Source organism: Gopherus flavomarginatus, chromosome 10, assembly GCF_025201925.1.
Source record: "Gopherus flavomarginatus isolate rGopFla2 chromosome 10, rGopFla2.mat.asm, whole genome shotgun sequence".
Classification (NCBI taxonomy): domain Eukaryota; kingdom Metazoa; phylum Chordata; order Testudines; family Testudinidae; genus Gopherus; species Gopherus flavomarginatus.
This window is the reverse complement of record NC_066626.1, coordinates 58,752,382-58,774,210: the sequence shown is the minus strand read 5'-3', so window position 1 is coordinate 58,774,210 and position 21,829 is coordinate 58,752,382. Positions and strand designations below refer to the sequence as shown.

General features: G+C 39.6%; 1 long non-coding RNA gene across 6 annotated transcripts in view; it reads left to right on the top strand.

Annotated features, from left to right (window-relative positions):
- Positions 1 to 20,348: 20,348 nt before the first annotated feature.
- Positions 20,349 to 21,829, top strand: part of LOC127058909 (uncharacterized) — a 49,576-nt gene continuing 48,095 nt past the window's right edge. For all 6 annotated transcript variants that reach the window (XR_007776484.1, XR_007776485.1, XR_007776488.1 and 3 more), the window contains exons 1-2: positions 20,349 to 20,525; positions 21,413 to 21,650. This is a non-coding gene — a long non-coding RNA (uncharacterized LOC127058909). The remainder of the gene's footprint in view (positions 20,526 to 21,412; positions 21,651 to 21,829) is intronic.

The following is a 21,829-nucleotide window of genomic DNA, read 5'->3' as shown; positions in this document are numbered from 1 at the left end:
CCTATCCTTTGCCGTGTCAGGAACTATAATGAGAAATCATGCCTGTGAAAGATAAGGGCCTGGTTTTTCATTCTTTTTGCATGTGTAACTTCTGTTGAAATCAATTGCATGGGAAAAAGCTGCAGGATCAGAATAGCCATAAAACAATTCTGTTCTCCCTTTATTCACTTTCATCGGATCGTATTATTTGTTAGTGGGCCAATTTTTCTGTCTGCCATGAAAATTCCATTACTTTTAGTGGAAATATTCTCTTAGACTCAATATTCAGAATTTCTTTGTGTTTTTATAACGACCTGTTTGACTTGAATCTGTTTACTTTGTAGGTATCCCTTTCTTTTTCTTTACTAGAATATTTTCTAATTGATTTATCTCTTAACCATATGCAGATTTGTATCACTCAATAGTAGTTGCTCCCCAATATTATCTTTAAAAAATAAAACTATTACACATAGCTTATTTCCAAGTACTAGGTCCTGTGTAATCCTGTTGGCTTCTCAGTAAACTAAGAGCACTCCTCTGGAAACACATCCTTCTAGCTTCTATGTCATTGTTACCCAGCCAATATCTGTGTAATTCAATTAATCCATTAGCAAATTCTGGTCTTTCTTATCAGCAGTTTTGTTGTTTTAATCTATCCTAAGCTCTCTGCAAGTCTAAAGCAACATAAAAAATCACCCAATCACTTTTACATTTCTTAAATCCTATCCAAGCAGTATTTGCCATTTTACCCACAGGAGTGGTGCCAGGGTTTTTGGCACCCTAGGCGGGGGTCCTTCCGCGCTCCTGGTCGGCAGCAATTCTGTGGCCGGGGGCGGGGGTCCTTCCGCACTCCTGGTCTTCGGGACACTTCAGCAGTGGTCCCGGAGCGAGTGAAGGACCCGCTGCACAATTGCCGCCGAAGACCCGGAGCATGGCAGGACCCCCCGCCGCTGAATTGCCTCCGAGGGTGGCAAAATGCTGCGCCCTCAAATCCTGGTGCCATAGGCGACCACCTAGGTCGCCTAAATGGAAGCGCCGGCCCTTCTTACCCAAAATACTTGGTGCCAGATTTTGTGGCCTTTAGTTGAGCAAAACTCCCATTGAAGGTAATTTGAGTTTGATCACGCTATTCTTTGTTTCTGAATATGACTGTCCTTCTTACTTTGTTCATGGCTTGAGTAATCAGTTTACACATAGGTATTTCAAATTGCTATTCTCTTTCTTGATTTTTCCCTCTATCTCCATCTAATGAATATTAGAGATAGGGCAGGAGCCAACTCTCTGGTCCAAACACACCTGAACTTTAGAGAAGTTTGAATAGTTTCTAAACTTCAGGACTCAGGGCAGATCTACATTATTGGCTAAGTCGATCTAACTTATGTCTAATTTATGTGTGCAAAAGCCTGTCCCCCCCCAAGCGATATAAGTTTCATGCTGTTCACACTGGCGCTATATTGACAGGAGACGCTCTTCCCCCAACATAGCTTACACTTCCTGATGAGGTGGAGTAATTACACTGGTGGGAGAGCGTTCTCCGATCGGCAAAGTGAGTCCTCACCAGACATGCTACAGCTATGCTGATGAACTGCTGTAGTGTAGAATTTCCCTAAGGCCCATATTTAACTAACAAATGAAAGCCATGTAGTTTCCCATATTAGTGTCTAATCTTTTTGCTTCATTCAATTCAATTGTCATCTAATTATTCCTACTATATTTTGGAAAAAGCTGTTCACATCCTGTGTGCCAACAGAGAGCTAGGTTGTGTCTCTGTGACCCAGCCCATTGTAAGGGATGGCATGTAGCTGGGTCTTTGTGGGGAAAAGGCTGTGTATCAGGGACCCACAATATCCTCGTTCTTCTCCCGTCTGGTTCCCTGAGGGAACTATACAAGAAGGAAAATCACTGTGTTCATTGAGGTGGAACTAATGAGGGATGGCTCACTCCCCAGCCGCATACTCTATAGCAGGAGTAGATGGGTGCTGCTTATACTTGGACCCAGTGATATGTTGACTATGTAGAAGTGAAGTGGAAGAGGTTCTTACTCCCTTGCACACATGTATAGGCCAAGTCACAATCTACCTTTATGGCTTCCATCAGTTTTTTATTTTTTAAAAGTTTATAATTTTCTAAAGAAAATGCCTTGTTGAAATAAAGGAGAAGGTGAGATACAAAGCCAAGGTTGGATAATAATGAATTGAATTGATCATCTGAGTTATTCTCAGTACTTCACAAACATTAATTGATTAAGCTTCACAACAACAGCCTGGTGAAATTGGTATCATAGGTGCATCTCCTTTGGCTGTTATGTGGCCATTTCTATTTCTCAAAATCATTTTGTTCATATGTATTCTTGATGAGTGCACTGAAATGGTGCCTGCCTCTTAGAGATGAGTCTGCATATATTTAAGGTGTGAATTCTGTATAATAAGCACTCTCATGGAAAAAGTGTTGGTTTTTTTTAAATTCAGCTTAGTTCCTGCATAAAAAAAGTGTATATAGTGAAATAAAGGGGCTGCTATAGATATGTAATTATATATATATGTATACTGCATACCTTATATTCTGTTACTGAATCAGACCTAAAGTCTCCTCTCCCTTTTGTTACTAAAAATGACAGTGCACTTTACAGGAGATGAATTTTTCTTATTTTGTAATATAATTGTTATAAAGAACTAGCTTTATAATTATAATTGCAGCTGTTGTAAGTTTGAAGTGCAAATTAGTATCAGAGGGGTAGCCGTGTTAGTCTGGAATCAGAGGGGTAGCCGTGTTAGTCTGGATCTGTAAAAGCAGCAAAGAATCTTGTGGTACCTTATAGACTAACAGACGTTTTGGAGCATGCATCTGACGAAGTGGGTATTCACCCACGAAAGCTCATGCTCCAAAACGTCTGTTAGTCTATAAGGTGCCACAGGATTCTTTGCTGCAAGTGCAAATTAGTTTCTGATTTTTATTAACAACAAATTGTGAATTTTATTTATTAACAACAAATTGTGAAAGCTTTTTTCTTTGAGTTTCCATCATTAAGGGAAATCCACTTTACTTTTAGTATATATTTAGAGTTTTGACTCTTAAAGAGTGTTTGCCTCCTTTTATTTCCACCATGCCACTGTAAACAAGATGTTGTTTATTACTAGAAACATTATATGTAAGTCCCAAGAATATGTTAAATATGATTGAAGTTTTGGCAGACTTTGAGCAACTGAAGTTTCCAGAAATTTTGCTATGTTTAAAAACCAAAACCATGCTTTAAGGAAAGATTTCTACTTCCAAATGTGTGGTTGCCCAAACCTTTTACATTTTCAAGTCAGACTCCCCTGCCAAATAACACACACTGTACCTTAACTACAATATAAAAGCATAGACTCTGTGTTTAAAAAAACATTGCAGGAGCAACTATGATCATATTTCTTAATTTATTCTATTCATATGCACAAATGTGCATTTTATAGTAAGCTTTCGATTGCACTGGTCACTTACACTAGTAGAAAATGACATGTACAGACACAAGGTTGGCATAGTATAACAAACCAAACTGGTAAAGTACAGGAATCCTGAGCCAGACCAAAATATGAGGTCAAGGAAGTTGCTCTTATAATAACAGTGGTTATCTGTTTAATGTGTGATCTGGCAGTGACATGTTGTTGACCATAAGCAATTATGCATGTTTCTAAACTGGCTGTATATAAGCCCAAAGTAACTGTAGGCAAGACAAGCTGTGAGAACTGGGCACTCAGTACACTTTTATTGTTCTTTTTACTTGATTTCATCAATTAAAATGTACAATAGTGGCTACAAATTCTACTGAATTTTTAAAAAATCCTTATTTCATTCATTATATCAGTTATCATACACATTACAAACTGTAGAAGAGACCGTCCTTATGAAGCAAACTTTTGTCTTACCTGGCAAATACTGAGTCCAATCTGATCCACCTGTGTTAAGCACCTGATTTTAGTAGCTGTCTTGAGTGTTTTTAAAAGGTATCTTCCACTGTATTAAAGATGTTAATTTCAACGCCTAGGAGTGATGCCCATGTTCTATAACTGTAGTATGTTTATCTTGAAGACAGTGTGCAAAATTCTGGGCTGTGTGTGTGTATGCGTGCATGTATGGACTTGTTTAGTTTTCAGTAAAGATCTGCCAATGCATTGGAGAACAGAATTTGACCTGGTTTAGGCAGAAGGGGAAATCCTTGCAATGCAGAGAGAAGTATAATCTGACTACAGAGTTGGGATCCAAGAACTCCTATATTCTAATCTCAGCCCTGACACTGATTTCTTCTATGACCTTAGTCAACTCACTGAGTTGGGAATCTTTCCGTTGAGCTTCAATGGGCTTAGATCAGGCCCTTAAAATCCCCGCCTCAGTTTCCTAATCTGTAAAATGGAGATATAATAAAATTTCCTCACAGTGCTGGAAAATAATTAATTATATCTGTAGAACCAGAAGTGCAGATGAGCTAAGAGAAGACTCCCCTTTTCTACTCACAGGAGGCAGTCACAGTTGGACTGTCTGAGCATAAGAAGGCCCTGTGAACACTGCTGATTGAAGTCAGTGACTTGGTTCCATTTGTATTTGTACAGATGAGGTGTAGTCATTGCCCTCTCCACACACCAGACATCACTAGAGAGCTTTGCTGGGAAAAGTGCATGCTACAGCCTTTAAAAAAAGTAATACAAAGGCTTTTGAGGAGTGTGTTTTCCCCAGCCATCCTGCATATAATCTGGGTGCTCCTGGCCTTTGCAGGTATAATGTCTTGTGTAAACAGGTAATCATTTTCTTAGTTACCTTGCACTTTTTCTTGGCATGTGGAACTATTGTGGTTGAGCAAGGAGGTGAAAACATCTTTAAGTTTTAAAGGAATTTCAGTGACCAGAATAGCCCTATAGAATTTACTCATTTTTGTACCCTTCATGGTAAAGTGTCTAAGGATAACCTACATAGAGGAATGATGGGCCTGATTCTATTTTATTGAAATGAATGGAGCTTTGCTATGGATTTCAATAGGGACAAGTTCAGGACTTCACCATTTAGGGAATATAATGTTCTTTATATAATAATGCTGCAGCTATAGTTGTGGTAATATAGGCTGTGGTAATATTAACTACAGCTGGTTGAAACATTTTTAATGGAACAATTTTCTGTTGGAAAATCCAAATTGAAATTTTTCTTGGAAATGTGTCAATTTTGGTGAAATTTTTGATGGGGAAAAGTCTAAACATTTCATTTTGATCATGTCAAAATGTTTCATTTTGAAAATGTAAAAACATTTCATTTTGACTTTTTTATTATAATATTTTGACATGATGAAAACAAAAGGTTTCCATGTTTCCAAACTCAGATTTTTGGGGATTTCCTTTCCACAAAATTGTTTTGACTGTTTGTTCCAATTCGGAATGAATACAGATTTCAGGATGTCAGAATTTCCTGCTAGAAGGAAATTCCATTTTCTGACCAACTTTAGTATTAACCTAAATGTATACTATTATTGTAAAAACTCTGTATTAAAAAGTCCTCCAACTCGAGATACATGCATTATTAAAATTAGTACTCTGTGCCTAGATTGAACAAGATGTCTCCAGGGCTGCATTTCAGCCATTTTATTACTATATGGATCCATGGATAGTGCCCTAGGTCTCCTAAAGATATAGGAAGGATCCCTCCTCACACTCCCATTTTGAACAAAATGCTTTTTAAAAGCCCTTAACTAAAACCATACCAAATTTAGCCCTGATTGTAACTCCATTGACAACAGTGAAGCTATATGTGGGACAAACTTAGTCCACTGGATCAAATTCTACCCTAACTTCTACCTTATGCAATCCCATTGGATTCAGGAATGTTTCATGGGTGTAAGAAAGGACAGAATTTAGCTCAGTCAACTAGATGTGTAGCTCAGTGCTGTGACAGAAATCAACAAATAAATACTTAACAAATGTGTCATCCTTTGAGAGTGCTTTGAGAACATCAGAAGACAGGCACCTAAAAATAACTCTCATAAATAACTTCTTTTCTCATATTGTATGTGAATCCTAATCTCTAAATTTCTTTCTTTCTTTCTTGACTACTTCCATGTTACTTGAATGCAGAATTTTTGGATGAACTTGGGTTATTTTGTATCTCTGTGAGGAAAACCTTGCAGGAGGGAGGGAGATAGATCTGGGAAACTTGATGAGCTTCATCTCATAGAGCGTCCTTCTAAGGAAGTGAGGTTATGGGGGAGCCAGAGGGGAACTATGTGTCCCAACTTGGAGCTCTATTTCCAACATTGGGTCTTAGAGCATCTTCCCGGGCCTTCTGTGGTGTTCTGTGGACCCTCCTCTTACTCTAGCACAAATTCTTCAGGAGCTGTGCTATGCCTCTTCTTGTGGTTGTATTGTACAAGCTGCTTAAGGGACATCAGTGGAGTTAAAATGCCACATTAGCGGATAGTCATGTGGCTATCTGCAGGATCCTAAGGTAAGCATATCACTCACAGTGGTTGCTCCCTGTTCCTGTTTCCATCTGCCAAAACACATGGAGTCCCAAACCCCACAGAGCTTGCATGAGGGCCTTCTTGGTGAGGTATTGGGAAGGAAGGAGCATGTCATAGCAGACTACAGAACTAGTATAAAACTTTGTTCAAGCCATATACTGTAGTCGTGATTGTTAATTGGACTTTTATACAGTAAAGGCAGGTCTTCCTACAGAACTACAGCAACATGATCTTTTTTCCAGGACAGCCTTTGGAAACTTGTATTTCTTTTAAGTAATTTTGGGGTATTCTGTTTTCTTACTGTTGATATTTCTTTTGAATGGCCTTTATAGGTCTGATCCAAAGCCTATTGGATTTAGTGGAAAGACTCCCATTGTATTTATAGACTTTGCATTAGATGCTATGTAACCACGGTGTATAGTCATTTTGGAATGCTATATTACATTGCCACAATATAGCATAAGCAGCCTGATTCTTATACAACTTGCAGCAGTTTCACATCAGTGGAACTCGCCATGACCAGTGGAGTTACTCCTGAAATACAGTGGCTTAGATGGGATCAGAATCAGGCCTCTAGCCTTATCTTGAACAATAAAATTTGTTATTGTTTTGAGAAAAATAAATTAGTTGCTTTTTTAAATGATTGCTGTCATGTTACTTTTCAAAGTAGAGGGGAAAGTTTGGGGGGAGGGGAGGAATTGGTAAAAATGTATAGTGTGTTCGTTTTGGTAAGGAAACGTATATTATAACAATTTTCAGATCCTATTTATTCTCAAGGATGTTTATGTATTCATGCTGAATATGTGATAACAGACTGTGTAAGGATATAGAATATTAGAGAAGGAGAAATGAGTATGTGATAACAGACCATGTAAGGATATAGAATATTAGAGAAGGAGAAAATGACTATTATAGTACTTCCTGCTCTCAGTTTCTTCTACAGTAATGCCCTTACACCTTTTCTTTTTCAGGCTTTTTGTAGCATCCTAAACAGAAGGATATTGAAGGGAGCTGATTCTGCTTTGATCCTTATGCTTGTTGTCAAAGCGCTTGGGATTGAAGAGACTGTTGGCTACAATTGACTGTGACAATTAGGAGATGATCAGAGCCCTAGAGTGGAGCACTTAAAGGGTAATTTACATGTCAGTTTGTCGAATAAAAAAAAAGATATTCAGCTAAGATTTTTTTTCCCCCTCAGAGCCTTGTAAACTGCAATTTGTGTGCTAGTAAGAAAAACCTGGCAGAGGAGTTAGGATAGCCATTTCCATTTGAAAAGAGGCAATCATAAGGCCACTGCTGAGCCTATTGTCCACTAAAAATGCTGATTTGCAGTCAGTGAGTGAAAGAGTGGAACCATCACTAAATAGAACCTGGTGCAAGGTAACTCCCCCTTGGTGGCTTTTTAATGTTAGTAAAGGTTTTATATACCTTAAATCCTACATTTACTGTCATTATAACATTGTTATGAATGTCCTTTATCATAACAAAAAATGAATGTATTGATGGGGAGGTAGGTGGAATGCTAGCTAACAGCAAGTTGATAGACTAACACTGGGTATCTGTTATCAGATCTTTCTTATTCTCTTGCCATTTGTATGCCATCACAATTTTCTTCTTGTAGCCCTTTGCACTTTGCCATTCAAGCCCTCCATAACAGTTTTCTGGTAGGTTTTCCATACTTGTTTACACTCTATTTTACCCAGCAGATTATTAACATTTTCCACATTTAATTTAGTGGGATAAGTAAACTGGGAGGGAGGTGACATGAGCATGTTTAATCCAGAATTTGCTGTTCTCTAACTATTCCATGATTACTGATTGTAATAAATATTGTATATGTACCAGACTGAGATCAGCACAGTTAAAATAGTTGATTAATTACTGACAAATATATTTAATTTTTCTCATATTTGATTGGTCTGCTATATCTAGTCACTTTGACTGTAGTGTCATTTTTTTTTATCATGTAAAAATCACAGTTACTCTGGTGGGTCTGGGCCATAGCGTATGTTATATTATTAACAACAGTTTAGGGAAAGGATATAAGGGGATTTACATAACCCTCAAATGTTCGTATGTGCAAATGTGATTATAATAAGCTTTTCTCTTTTATGGTGGATCTCCCCAAAAGAAGATCTAGTAATATACAAAATACCAGGTTTGTGTTACGAGTTAAAATCTTTCCTTTATCATAATTTTGATTTACCCTGCCATTTGCTGTCAAGAACTAAAAGACATTGCTATTAAAACCCAGAGGCTACACTTTCAACAAATCCCAGGGCTGGACACAATACGCCTGATTCTGACCTCCTGGACACTGGCGTAACTCCATTGACTTGACTAGACTCCTGATATCTGCTGCTGTGAGATAAGAATCAGGCCATGTATCTCCATAGGGTCATCCGAGTGCCCTTTCATTAGTTGTATTCTCTACATCCTTAGGCACTAAATATGTTAAACACCAAACAATGAAGCTTTTATTTCTAAATTTGTACTTGCAACATCTTTTGAAGTGACTTCTGTATTTTGTAAAGAAAACTTCTGAAATTAATTCTAAGTTGAATGGAGCTATGTAACCCCCACCCTCCAGTTTTTATTTAGAAATGTATTATTTCTCTCTCTCTCTTTCCTTTTCTTCTCTTTTAGCACAGGTTTTCTTGTCTGGGAGAATTGTTTGGTTTCATGGAGGAAAAATAACATATAATGCAAGCTGGAGACGTTGGCTTCTGCTCTTACTGCTCTTCAGCCCCCCGGCCCCTCCTATGTTTTAAACTTCCTGAATGCTCAAGTTTTCATGTGTGCGTGTCTTTCTAACAAAGAGAGATACATAAAGAACAAATGAATAAAAGAAGATATTAAGGGCAAACAGTATAATGACAGAGAGAGTCTGGGATGTCTTTGGCTTAGCATGTATCTGCAAAATCGAGGCAGTCGTAAATCTGTATCAAAAATCAGGCACAGCAGGAGGTGTTCGTCTCCCAGGTAATGGCTAAATGACGAGCAGATGAGCCATCGTCATATTGATTTAAGCATTTTGTTCCAGCCAGTCACAATTAACTTTGATTTGTTTTTACTTTCCTCTTACAGGTTTGCATTTAAAGCACTCTCAGAGCACTAATTGTATAAAATTCTAGTAACTGCACATTCTCTTGCTAGAGAGGTAATGAATGAATGAATAGGCAGGAATTATTTGAGATTCTAAGCAGGGTTTCTCAGCACACTTCTAGCTCTGACTGAAATTGTTTCTGAAGATGAGCAGGAAGGAAGAAGAAAGTTATACCCAATTGGAAATGGCTTTTAGAAATTCCTTATTTTAGGGATGTGGGCCTTGGCTAAAGAATTCAACAGAAGTGTGTTGGGTTGCAAGATTAATTAGGATTTTACTAAACACCTTTTTTTAAAAAATAGTTAAGGTTGACAATGTGTATCAAATGAGTCTAACCTCCAGAAAAGCATTTTACAATGTCCATAGTATAATTCGTCTACCTCAAAAGAATCTCAAAAGTGTGAGAGGCTCAAAATACAGTTAAGAGATGCATCTACTCAAGATATATATTTTTCTTCATCTAGATCTGGTTTACATGTAGCTTTTGTACCAATTTAACTGTTTTAAAAATCAAAATAGTTATAATGGTGCCTTATAATGATGTAACTTAGTTCTCTAAATTTATGGGAATAATAAGCACCATTTTACTAATATAACTGTCTCTGCTTTATGTAGTTGTACCACTTTACCTATAGTCGTTTCAAACCAACTTAGTAAAGTGTTTGTTGAGAAGTCCTTACTATCATCCTATACAATGTATACCTTCCCACTCAACCTGAACTATGATCCTTTGTTGCATTCTGAATTAATAACATGTTGGATATAAACAGGTGACATAATATGCTATTTATTTAATGAGAACTAACGATTTCAAATCTGATTCAGTCCCAGAGTACACTTGCATGTCAGATCGCCATGCATTTTCTACTAGTGCAATACGTTGACGGAGTAGCCAAATGTTTTTATAAATAAGAGAGCAAAACGTATTGTAACATTTTTCAAACCTAGATGCCTAAAGAAAGTCACCCAAACGAGGCAATTAAATGAATGGCCTGATTTTCAGAAGTATTGAGTTCCTGCAACTACTGCTGAAGCCAATAGAAGCTGTGGGTGCTCAGCATCTTTAAAAAATCTAATCACTTATTTATGGACCTAACTTTAAGCAATCTCCCTCCACTTTTGTCTTCTTAAATGAGCAACAAAGTTTAAATCAAATTACTGTATAAGGTCTGCAGGAGTGGGGTATCCCTCTTCTGACAGCTCATGTGGGGTCCAAAGCAGGACTAACCTCTTTCTCAGATTATCAAGTCAACGTGTTATGTGTGATGCTGGGAGTTGTACCTGTGTAGGAAGTGAGCATAGTGAATGGTATAGTAATGGAGTGGAGGAGGTGGAAAGGCTTTTACCGTTACGAAAAACTTTAGGCAGTCTGACTTTCCCTGTCCCGTTCTCTGTTGGCCCAATTCACTGTTGTCTTATGGCTCCTTTGTGCCCGTGCACCTCTCACAAAAGTTCAGAAAAGCAGCTGCGGGAGTTTTCTGGAGGATGTCCGTTACAGCTATTCCCCTATTCCATTTTGTTTCCCCAGACTCCATTTTGTTTTCTGTTCTCCTGTGGCCGCCCTTCCCTGGCTGTTAAGTTGTTTACCAGGGCCACTGCCCTTCTCAAAGGGAGGGCCCCTTAAGTTGTTTAACAAGAGCCATTGCCCTTCTCAAAGGGATGGCCACTTGTGCTGCATGCTAAGTGGGACCACTGCCCTTTTCAAAGGGTTAGTCCTGTTATCACCTCGTTGAACCTGGGCTTGGTGTAGGGTAGGCAATGTCCAGAGCTGCAAGGCCTATTGTGGTTTTAAGATCCTGGGCATGAGTCATAGTCTCATGTGCTCTTGAGTCACCTATTGCACAGGACTATGTCCAGGCATGTCTCTGGGCTTACCTTCAGTTTTTCCCCTGTGCCCCCTCCCCTGTGACAGAGGGAGCCTATCAGGATTACTGGTGGGAAACTGCCCAAGTTTGCCTTTAAAACCAGACATTTTTGAAACACACCTCAAAAAGGTTCCTGCATTGCTGCCTGGTCTGATCAGCCAGGGGTTCTGGGGGGTCCTTTCTCCGCTCTCGTTTTATTTTTGAGCATACCCTCGTTTTTGAAAACCCCCCCACGAAGAACGAATTGCTACCTGAGAGATCTCCTGATTATTGAGACTGTACCGAACCCTCCTTGCCTCTTCTGATGTTGCTGCTGCTTCTGCCTTTGCTGCTGCCTTGGGGACTGGTAAGAATCCCTCTGTAAAACTTTCTATACTTTTATTTTATTATTTTAGCTGCTGGCTCTGTTTCCCCAGCACACAGACTCAAGCTAAACCTTGGTCTGTGTCTTAAAACCTCTCTTAAACTACAGGGCTCTTTGCCACTGCTAAGCTCTGCTCCTGTGGGCTTTGCCTTGGGGCTCTCTGCTTTCAGCTGTATCCACCGCTGTAGCCACCATCCCTTGGCTTCCTTGGGAGCTGGGTCCTGGATACATACCACTCTGCCCTCTGTAACCTCCCCATAGCATAAGGTGCACCATAGGTCTTGTTTTTTTTTAATTTAATAAGTCATAGTTTGTTAAGATTGTAGAGCTTGTAACTTTCTGTGATATTTGTTGTGTTGCCTAATTGTTGGTTAAGATAAGTTTAGAAAATCATTGCCTGGTTGTATTCTGTAGCTGCTTGTCATTTTATATAAGTTTGATTAAGTTAGGGGCTAGATAAGGTTTTTACTATTTGAATTTGTCTTCCCACTGCCCCAATCCCCCCCTCCCCCGAGCTCCCCAGTCACTCATTGCAGTCTCTCTGCTGTTTAAACTTGCAGCCTGTCTGCTCTCTGTGTCTCCCTGAGTTTAAATCTCCCTCTGTAGCGCCTCTATCTTTGGTTTCTGCTCCACCACGTGCTCCTCTTCCCCCATCCCCTAACCTCATTCCTCTACCACTGCCTTTCTCTCTCTCTCTCTCTCTTTTAATCCCTTCCCCCACGTGTTCACCCCGCTCCTACTGCTGCCAAACCTCAATTGTATTACTGAAGTCTAGCATAAAACCCCATTGGTTACCCTTTTTCTCTCTCACACACCTCACATTTTATATTTACACCACTGTGACACATTTTTACCTAGAGTTGTTGGTTATTTAACACATTTTACCCATAACTGTTAGTTGGTTATATGCTGCTGTGACATACCCTTTACCTAGAAATTGTTAGCTACCTGTTACATTTATACTTCAGTGTTAGTTGGTTACCAACTGTATTGTACCCCACTGTATTGTACCCCACTATTGAAACCCCCTATACTATACTAAAAGAACTCCCTCCCCAATTGCCTACCTTAACAAACCCCATACCCCTCACTATTAAATTTTCCCTGTTTTTGCATTTTCTTAATAAAGTTTATTTTGCACCCCACCTGTGTGGTAATTGCTCCCCAAGATCCCATATACCTGCAGGCAGGGACAGAGGATTGTCCCAACTCTCCTCCTCTAACTCTGTGCTCTCTGCTGCAGTGGCCATTCTGGGGAAGGCTGGGAGTAGGCTGGGAGTGAGGAGGAATGGTTGGGACATTTTTATGTCCCAATGATTCTGTTCCATTGTAATAGGACTTCCTTAAACTGCACAAGAGTCCAAACAGGTCCCTGAAATTTGAAGGCAAATCCTAGTTGAACCTAAATTCTGAATCTTTTGAGGTGTACTCATCCCTAGATAAAACTGCCTTTACAGTAATTTGTTGTAGTAGGCTAGGTAACTGTCCTTAGGAACAGCATCTTCTTATGTATGTTAGGGCCATGTCTGGCACGTGTATGTCTTGGCCCAGTAAAATGTATGGAGCTGTCTAGTCATTGCACCGTGACCCCCTTCTGCCACCACCCGGCGTTAGGGTGTCAAAGCCTCAGCCTCAATGCCCTGAGCTGGGGGATCAAAGCTGAAACCCAAGGGCTTCAGCCCCAGGCAGGTGGCCTGTAACATGAGCCCCACCACCTGGGGCTGAAGCCCCCAGACTTCAATTTCAAGCCCAGGTGATGGGGCTCAGGCTTCAACTTCAGCTCCAGGTGGTGGAGCTCAGGCTTTGGTTTTGGGCCCCAGGAAGTCCAAGCTAGTCCTGGCGACCTCATTAAAATGGGGTTGCTACCCACTTTGGGGTCCTAACCCACAGTTTGAGAACAACCAGTCTAGCCTATGCAAGTTATCTAAGAGGAGAATTTGGCCTTCAGAACCATACTGAAGCTGCCAATATTCTGTTACCCTCAGGATGTAATGGGAGTGATCTGGTTTATGAGTGTCTCCTACTTGTAAAAAGAAATGGCCAGATCTTCAGCTGGTGTAAATTGGCACAGATCCATTAACAGTGCTGGAGCTGAGGATCTAGCCTAAATTATTTTTACTGGGCCTTATTCTGATCACACTTAGGCTGGAGTAACTCCACTGACTAAAGTGGAGTTACGTCTTGTTTACGTCAGTGTAAGTGACAACAGAATCAGACCAAATAGGTAAAATACATTTAAATTTAAATTAGAATGTTTAAGCTTTTTTTTAAAAAAAAAAAAGTTGTGTGGAACACACTTAACAAATGAGAGATCCTCACATGCATATAAATTCACTATTTGGATTGGCCAGCTTTTAATAGTGAACAGTAGTGATGGCATGAATAATAAAGCAGAGTCAGGTGAAGGACAATAAAAGACAACACGTTTATTTCTGTCAAAACAAAGGTAGCAGGTCACATCTTTATCACTCTCACCCAGATACATAATCCTACAACCCTGGCATGCCAAATGGCATGACATCACCACCACTGGCTTATCCAGTGCCTGAGCGCTCACATGTTACACTCTAATGATAGGTCTGTATTTTCTGATTTTCTGGAGTTGCCCCTGCCACAGATCTAGTGGTAGGGAGACAGGGAGATGGTGTTATGCCATTGCAGATCCCTGGCCTTTGGCTGACTGGGGGCTGGCACAAGTTAGAGCAGCCCAAAGGGCTACTCTAAGTTGCCACCAGCTGCATATGACCCCAAAGGATTATTCTAGCAGCTGAGGATCACTGGAGTCATATCACATACCAGGAAAGGATGACATAGATCTAATATAGTAGCTCTATGCCACCTGGAGATTCCTGCCATGCTGACTTCATTGGCACTACATTGATTTACACCAGCTGAGGGTCTGGCCTTTCATAACTTTTTTGTAGTAAATTATCCCTCCATTAAATATCTAAATGAAAACAAAAAAGTTCTTAATTAAAGAGCCTGGGAAACTGAACATGTTTCAGTTGTATTTGTCATTAGCTGACAGACAAAAACATGGGAAGATTCATGCAGCTCACAGCCACTGCAGAGTGCCATCCAATGTATCAGAGCCACCGGTGTGTGTAAGGACTTGCGTGGATAGTTTGCACCCCATGCACATGGGGAACTTGGATTGTATGCTAGTTCTGCTTAGATCAGTACAGAAGAGAGGAAGGATTGAAGGGTGACCTGAAGAAAGGGAAGGGCCATAGCCAAAGGATCTGCAGTTATGTGGCTCTAGTGGCCGCACACCGCTGTATAGCATGCGTGCAGGGATCACAATCCAGGGGTTACTGCAGAGGCTTGTGGGCTATCCCCTCTCTGCTTTTTGGTGGAGAGGATAGATTTTGTGTACCCAGTTCTCATACACAATATATGTTCCCTCAGACTTTATGCAGGGACTGCATGAGTGAATTTTACTTTTAACGTGTACTAGATAAAAACTGACTTCATAAAGCATGCGCATTTCCTAAAATGAATACAGCTGTTAACACAGCTATGAAGAAATATGAATTTGTCTTAATTGGGAACCTGATTTTGTTATATGTCGAATTAGATTATTAGAGTTTTCTTTTGGAACAAATAGAGCAAAAGGCGGAGTTTTGTTAATTGACTGAATCAAATTCTTTTCTCATTTGCATTATTGTAAATCTGGAGTAATTCCATTCAAGCAAAGGGTGTTACTCTAAATTTACAAAGGTGTATTTGAGAGCAGAATTTCTCCCTCACACTTTTGGGTCATAAGCCTTATTTCCGTAGGCCCTTTTGTACCATTCTGACAGCATAAAGGGGCCTTAAAGTGGGGCAGGGTGGTGCAAAGTGGCCTTAACATACATGAGAACTAGGTCCTCTGCCTTCAACAGATGCATGCTCAAACTTGGTAAAAAGATTTTTTTTACATATATCTTACTTACTGTATACACACATCTCATAAAATCCAGCAGTGGAAGTCCAGTAGATTTATTTCATTTAGATAACTCAACATAGGCTTTTGTTATGTTCCATAATGATAACAAGGTGTTAGAATCACAGAAAGTGCAACTGCAGATTTCTACTTGGTATGGTGCCAGGAACTGCAGGGTCAAAAGAACCTGCAGATTTATGTACTTTTAGTTGGATTTTTACTATCAGATCTTTGGCTCTCCAATAATTCAGAACCAGATTCAGATCTCATTTATTCGGGTGTAAATCTGACAGTGGATTTACGCTGCTGTCAAACCAGGCTGTGTGAGAAGAGGCTCAAGTCCTGTGTATCCAACTGCGTTTGCAATTCTTTAGATAATGTTTAAGTTGACGAGAAAATTAGCTTTGACATTCAGTATTCATGCTGAAAATATAAGGGAAAATAGGATTATTATTATTAATCAGTAGTGGAAGTCAAGTGTCTATAAAGTTTGATTTGAATATACTTAAATTACTTTCATACAAGACCCTAAAGTTCATATTAATTCATGTGTTTTTCTTTAATCACTGATTTGTAAAATGTGTGGATTTTTTTTTATGAATAGTTAACTTTTGGCTCCTCCCTTGAAATACAAAGTATATGTCAGAATTTGGAAAAGATTACTAAAACCTGTAAAGTGAAGTTGCCTTTCAGATGAGTACATTATATTTGGCCATTTGTGATCGTCAGCAACTGCTGTTGTATTTTTTAAAAAATTTTTTAAAAAAATTGCTACCATATCTCTAAATTTTCATCAGCATCTCCAACATAATTTGGTATGTATTACCTCTGAACTGTAAATTACACATTTCCGGGAACTTAGGACCAAATTCTTAGCTGATGTAAAGTGGCATAGTTCCATGGATATCCACAAAGCTTTGATTTACACCAGCTGAGCACTGGGCTCAGCCATTCACACAGCCATTCCAACTGTACATATTTATTCTGAGAAAAATATTTTCACAATAAAAGGACATATTTATGATGATTGAAATCCTTTTTTCTTTGATATTTTTTCTCTTCTGCTCTTTAACTAGTAAGCAAATAAGCTGCTATTTTCAAACCACAGTGTCTCTTTTCATATCCTTCATAGAAGCCCTCTCTCCCAAAACAATTAAAAATAAAACCAAGTGACATTCTGAGTGTGTCAGGATCATGAACCAGGTAGGGAGCATGTGGAAGGAAGGGAGAAAGATGTGTGCATTCTGTCTTTGCCACCATTTTGTTGCAGCTCTAGAAAGCAGCAAATGGTGGATATTGTTTCATTGCAGAGTATGGTTTTGTACTGGATCCATCTGCAAAGAATAAACATGTCATCAGTCCTCATTTGCTATATCAAAAAAACATTGCCCATGTCCATATTTGATTTTCAAGTGCATCTGTGCACTGATTGAAACCCTCCCAACATGCTGCTACACAAATGCACATTTCTGATTTTGAATCAAGCACTGTTATGCTCCTGCACTCCTGTTTCAAAGTTTGCTTGAGAGTTGCAGTGCGTGCCCTTTTAACACATTTTTTCTTACTGAGAGATCCCGGTGTTCATCGTCAGAGTGTGGTGCAGTCTTTCCATTTTGTTCTTATTTTTGTCTTTGGAGCCAGCTTTCATTTTCACAGTTTATTTACAGCCCACGTGTGCTTTTAAGCAACAAGGAAGTATAAGCCTGAGTTTTAATTTCGGAATTTCTGGCAATTGATAAGTTGAACTAGATGTAGCACTGACTTTACTATCAGTTTAGAATTTAAAAGAAAGAGAAAAAACAATACCACATTGAACCACAAAGTTCCTCAAAAAGGATGAATCTGATATAAAATATCAGGGAGTATTTTTCTTGTAACATTGATTAAATTGTTAGATTAAAAAAAGAAGATCAGTACAAAGTGGTAATTTTAGAGAAAATTTTGTTGTACCTAATTATTTTGTGCAAGCCCAAAGTCCAAGAGTTACCTTAACTGCGAAGCTCTGTAGTAGCCTTTGCCTGTCATTTTTAATCAGGTTGTTTTAGGTAATTTTTGTTATGCCCCTCATTACTGAATTGTTTATCAATAGGTGCACCAAGTGTCACTAGCTTTTCTCATCAAGCCAGGTCTGACAAAGAGCTGCAGTGCATGGGAAAGAGGCAGCTAGGTGAAACTAATGCCATAGATGTTTGATTCATTAGGAGCTTATTGTTAACGGGGATGTCTGATTGTAAAGGCTCAGTCAAGCAAAAGAGTGCAGAGTAATCAGTCGGATTTATAGTTTGCAGGCCTCAAAAAAAAAAAATCAACATAAACCTTTGGATATAGCAGAAACAGAAAAATCCCCTTTGGGCAGCCCTAACCTGAGACCAGCCAAATAAGGTCATGCTACATGAAGGTTGCCTGTTAGGTGATGGAAGATATAGGAGGATTAAAGCCATATGGCATGGCCTATCATACCTTCTGACTTAAGATAACAAAGCCAAGCTTTGTGCTTAGCTGTTTTTGACTGACATCATCAATTTTATTTTATGTTGGTCACCTCCGGTAACAGGAAAAAATGGCCTAGGGTTGATAACACATGCCTGTTTTTTTTAGTATTAAGATGCCTTACAGCTAGTTTTGTGCTGTAAAAAATTTCAAAGAATTAGTAGCTTGTTCTTCTATCAGCCATCCTCCAGCAACTGTCAGCCCCCCCTTCCCTTGTTTTCAGTTTGTACCTTGCAAATGAGAGACAGCCGTATTCAGAACCAGATGTAAGGCTCCTAGAGAATGAGCGTAAGCTGTTGTACTTTAAGCCTAATGGGAAGTTTTATATGCAAGGGCCTTGAACTGATTAGTATAATTCCCTCTTTAATACAGCTGTCCCTCCAGATTAAGGTAAACCAAATGTTGCAATCAGAGATTAGTGTACCTTGCCAGTTATTAACATCCCCGGTTGCTCAGCAAGCACGTCAGACACTAATGCTGTGTATTTATTTGCTACTTCCCCACTGTAACTTGAACTTCTGCACCTGTCAACGCGTTCCAGGGAAGAGAGGGGTATTATTGGAAAGCAAAAGTTTTATACCTGTTACACCTGGTTTGGTTTGTCACAGCCTAAGATTTTCTTCTTTTCTTGCCAGGATTGCCAGGTGGTTTAATCCATTACTCTGCTGAAAAAAGTCTTTGTATGTGAAATTGCATTTGTTACTGTCATCTGCTCTCTCTGTTTCGAATATAAGCTACTCACCTAAACTGGGCCTTTTCTGTCCTTTCCCTTCTGTAAGGGAGTTTTCTTCTTTTTTTTCTGTGTAGAGGATGTAGCACAGGGCTAGAAGAATCAGCACCCACTCCTGCTGTGCTCTAATCAGTTAGTGGTGCCTCTCACAAGGTGGGTCACACAGTTGTCTTATTACATTTGGCAGGATATCCTGTCCACCAGCAACACAGATGTCAAGAAGGACAATGTCCTGGCTATCGCAGAAAGATCTTTATCCCCCTCCCCCTCGACTCGGTCTGATTTTACAGATAATGTATACCGTAAACATACTTAAAAAGCCAAGAGGCCTGAGTGTCTCTTGTGTAGGAAACCAGTAAAGTCAGGACATTCCAAATAACTGCCTCTCTAAAGCATTTAATTAATTTGGCAGATGTGTTAAAATAAGTGTAAATAACAGTTTGGGGGTGGGAGGAGAGAAAGAGAGAGAGAGAGACTTCATATATAGAAGAAAAGGCTACCATGAAGCTATCAATGTTTTTTTTACTATGGAAATTATCTGCATTATCTGAGGATAGGAGGCAAAAAGTTAAAATGAATAGCGGAAGACAAGTACATGCTTTTGCTAAGAAAATAACACCCTGTTTAAGCATTCCATTGTTTACATATTGAATTCAGGATTGAATATCAACTATAGTTTCTGAGCTGTTACTGTTTCCTAACCAAGATTATGCTAAAACTTTTCTTACTTAATAGGTTCCTTCTTAAATAGATAATTGACATAAGGTAAAAGGACCATTTTTAGCACACTTCTCTTACAGCACTGGGTTTGCAAAGTTTGTTGCCTGTTGTACACTGTCTGCACATTATAGCTTAACTGCAGATTTTTGAAAAGACAAAATATGTTCATATCTTAGGAATTATGTCTTGCAGCCTACTAAATATGCTAATGCAGTACTAAGCAGGGATAAAGTTCTTGCCATACCACCCAACAGTTGCGTGGGACACGCTGCCAAGTTATTGTTAATTGTAAAGCACAAGCAGGCTTTGCAATCCATCTTAATTGTCATACTTACTTCAGGTTTTGTGATAAGGCTAGATGTTCTGTTTAAAGTGACAGTGTTGACAAGGGGAAAGGGTGTGGGCCTGAGCTTGTGGTTCTAGAGAGGTTATGTGTTCTGACCTGCCATAGGTTGATATGGACAGTCTGCAAGGGGATTTTAGTTGTCATGGGGTCCCCAGGCAGTTGAATAGAGTGACTGTCTGTCCTGCTTTTTCCTGTTAGGATCCTGACACGTGGAGCATTGATGAACTCAGCATAACGTTGAATAGGAGCTTTTTGGCAGCTGAGACACAAGGGCTAAGCTGCAGGTCAGAGATAACACTAGTGCAGATCTCCTCATGCACACAGTTAGTAGCATGCTTTCTTCCCTCCTGAGTGCAGGAAATAGCTCATGTTAAATACGTTCACTTTTCAGTTTTTCTTTCTTCTAAAATGGAGTTTGACAGATTGGGCTTTTCAGCTCCCCCTTTTTTTCACCACCTCTGCTTTCTACCTCAGAAATACTCTTCAGGAAGCAGGAGTTAATCTTGGTGAGGAAACGATAAGGTGATACTTGATTTTCAGGGGAAAGCAGAAGGATATGACTGCTTAGTAACTGCACAGAAACGTACAGGCCTCTCTTTTTTAGGCTTTCCTTTGCTTTTCCTTTCACATCCCTTAAAGTTGAGAACTGCAGCAGACAGAAGGCCTGGTTGGTGGGATGCAAGAATAGTTAAAATAGAATCTGGAATAGGAAGGAAGTGTTAGGAAGGTACATTGATAAAACAGCTTCCCTGTACTTTTCTATCAGCTAGTAGGATCAGGTGAATTGGGTCGTTAGTTTCCCTACTTTGATGCATCCTGGCTGGCACAGAAATGTGTCTTTTGAAGTTGTTTCATACTCAGCCAAGTTTTTCACATGATTCCAAATACTGGATAACAAAGAGAGAGAGCATGAACATTGTCTTTATTAAATGATGTCAAGCCAGCATCCTGTATATGGAGACAATGTAGAAGTGTTTGCCTCTTTTTGGCATTAGGATTAAAACTGCACTAAAATGCTTTCATTAAAAGGTCTTGAATATGACAGAGATTTGGGAGCTTATTCTTTAATAAGTGTGTGTGTGTATGTGTTGCTCATGAAGGATAACGACTGAGGCCCTCACCAGTGTGCTATAATGATGTCATGGAGAGACCACCTCTAGTGGTGAGGGGGTTCACTTATTCTCAGTGCCTATTTTGTCCATGGTCTTTTTTTGCTGAGACTGACAGCAAGAATGTTAGTTCAGAGCAATTTGTGATAGTGGGTTTTCTGTTGACACCTGTCCAGTGGGCGCTGGACTGAGACCACCAAATTCATTTCACTGAGCACACTGTTGGACTATTAAGAAAAGTGAAACTATAGGAAAGTTCTCTCTACTGTATACCCGAATGTATTCTTTTCTTCCCTACAGGCTCAACTCTGCCTCCTGTGCCTGCGTGTAGCAGTGCCTTTCTCTTTGAATAGCCCAATTCATTTCAATGAGGCTACTCACAGAGGAGAGCACTGCTCAGCATGAGTAAGGGTGGAAGAATTGGGCCATGACCCTGCAGATTTCTCCATGCGGGTGGATTCCTCACCCATGTTTAGTGCTCTGGTGACTTCATTGGGTCGCTGTGCTGAACAGCTTGCAGGATAAGGCCTAATACTGTGTAAGTATGTGTGTGTATTGTTCCTATTGATATCAATAGTGATGTGGGAACAGGGAGAGGAGAATGGACATAAATACTGTATGAGCTTCAGTTCTGATCATCTTTTGACACTTGGAATTATTTTACTATTTGCCAATGAATGGCTTGAACAATTTTTTCTGAGGGGTCTTTGCTCTCAC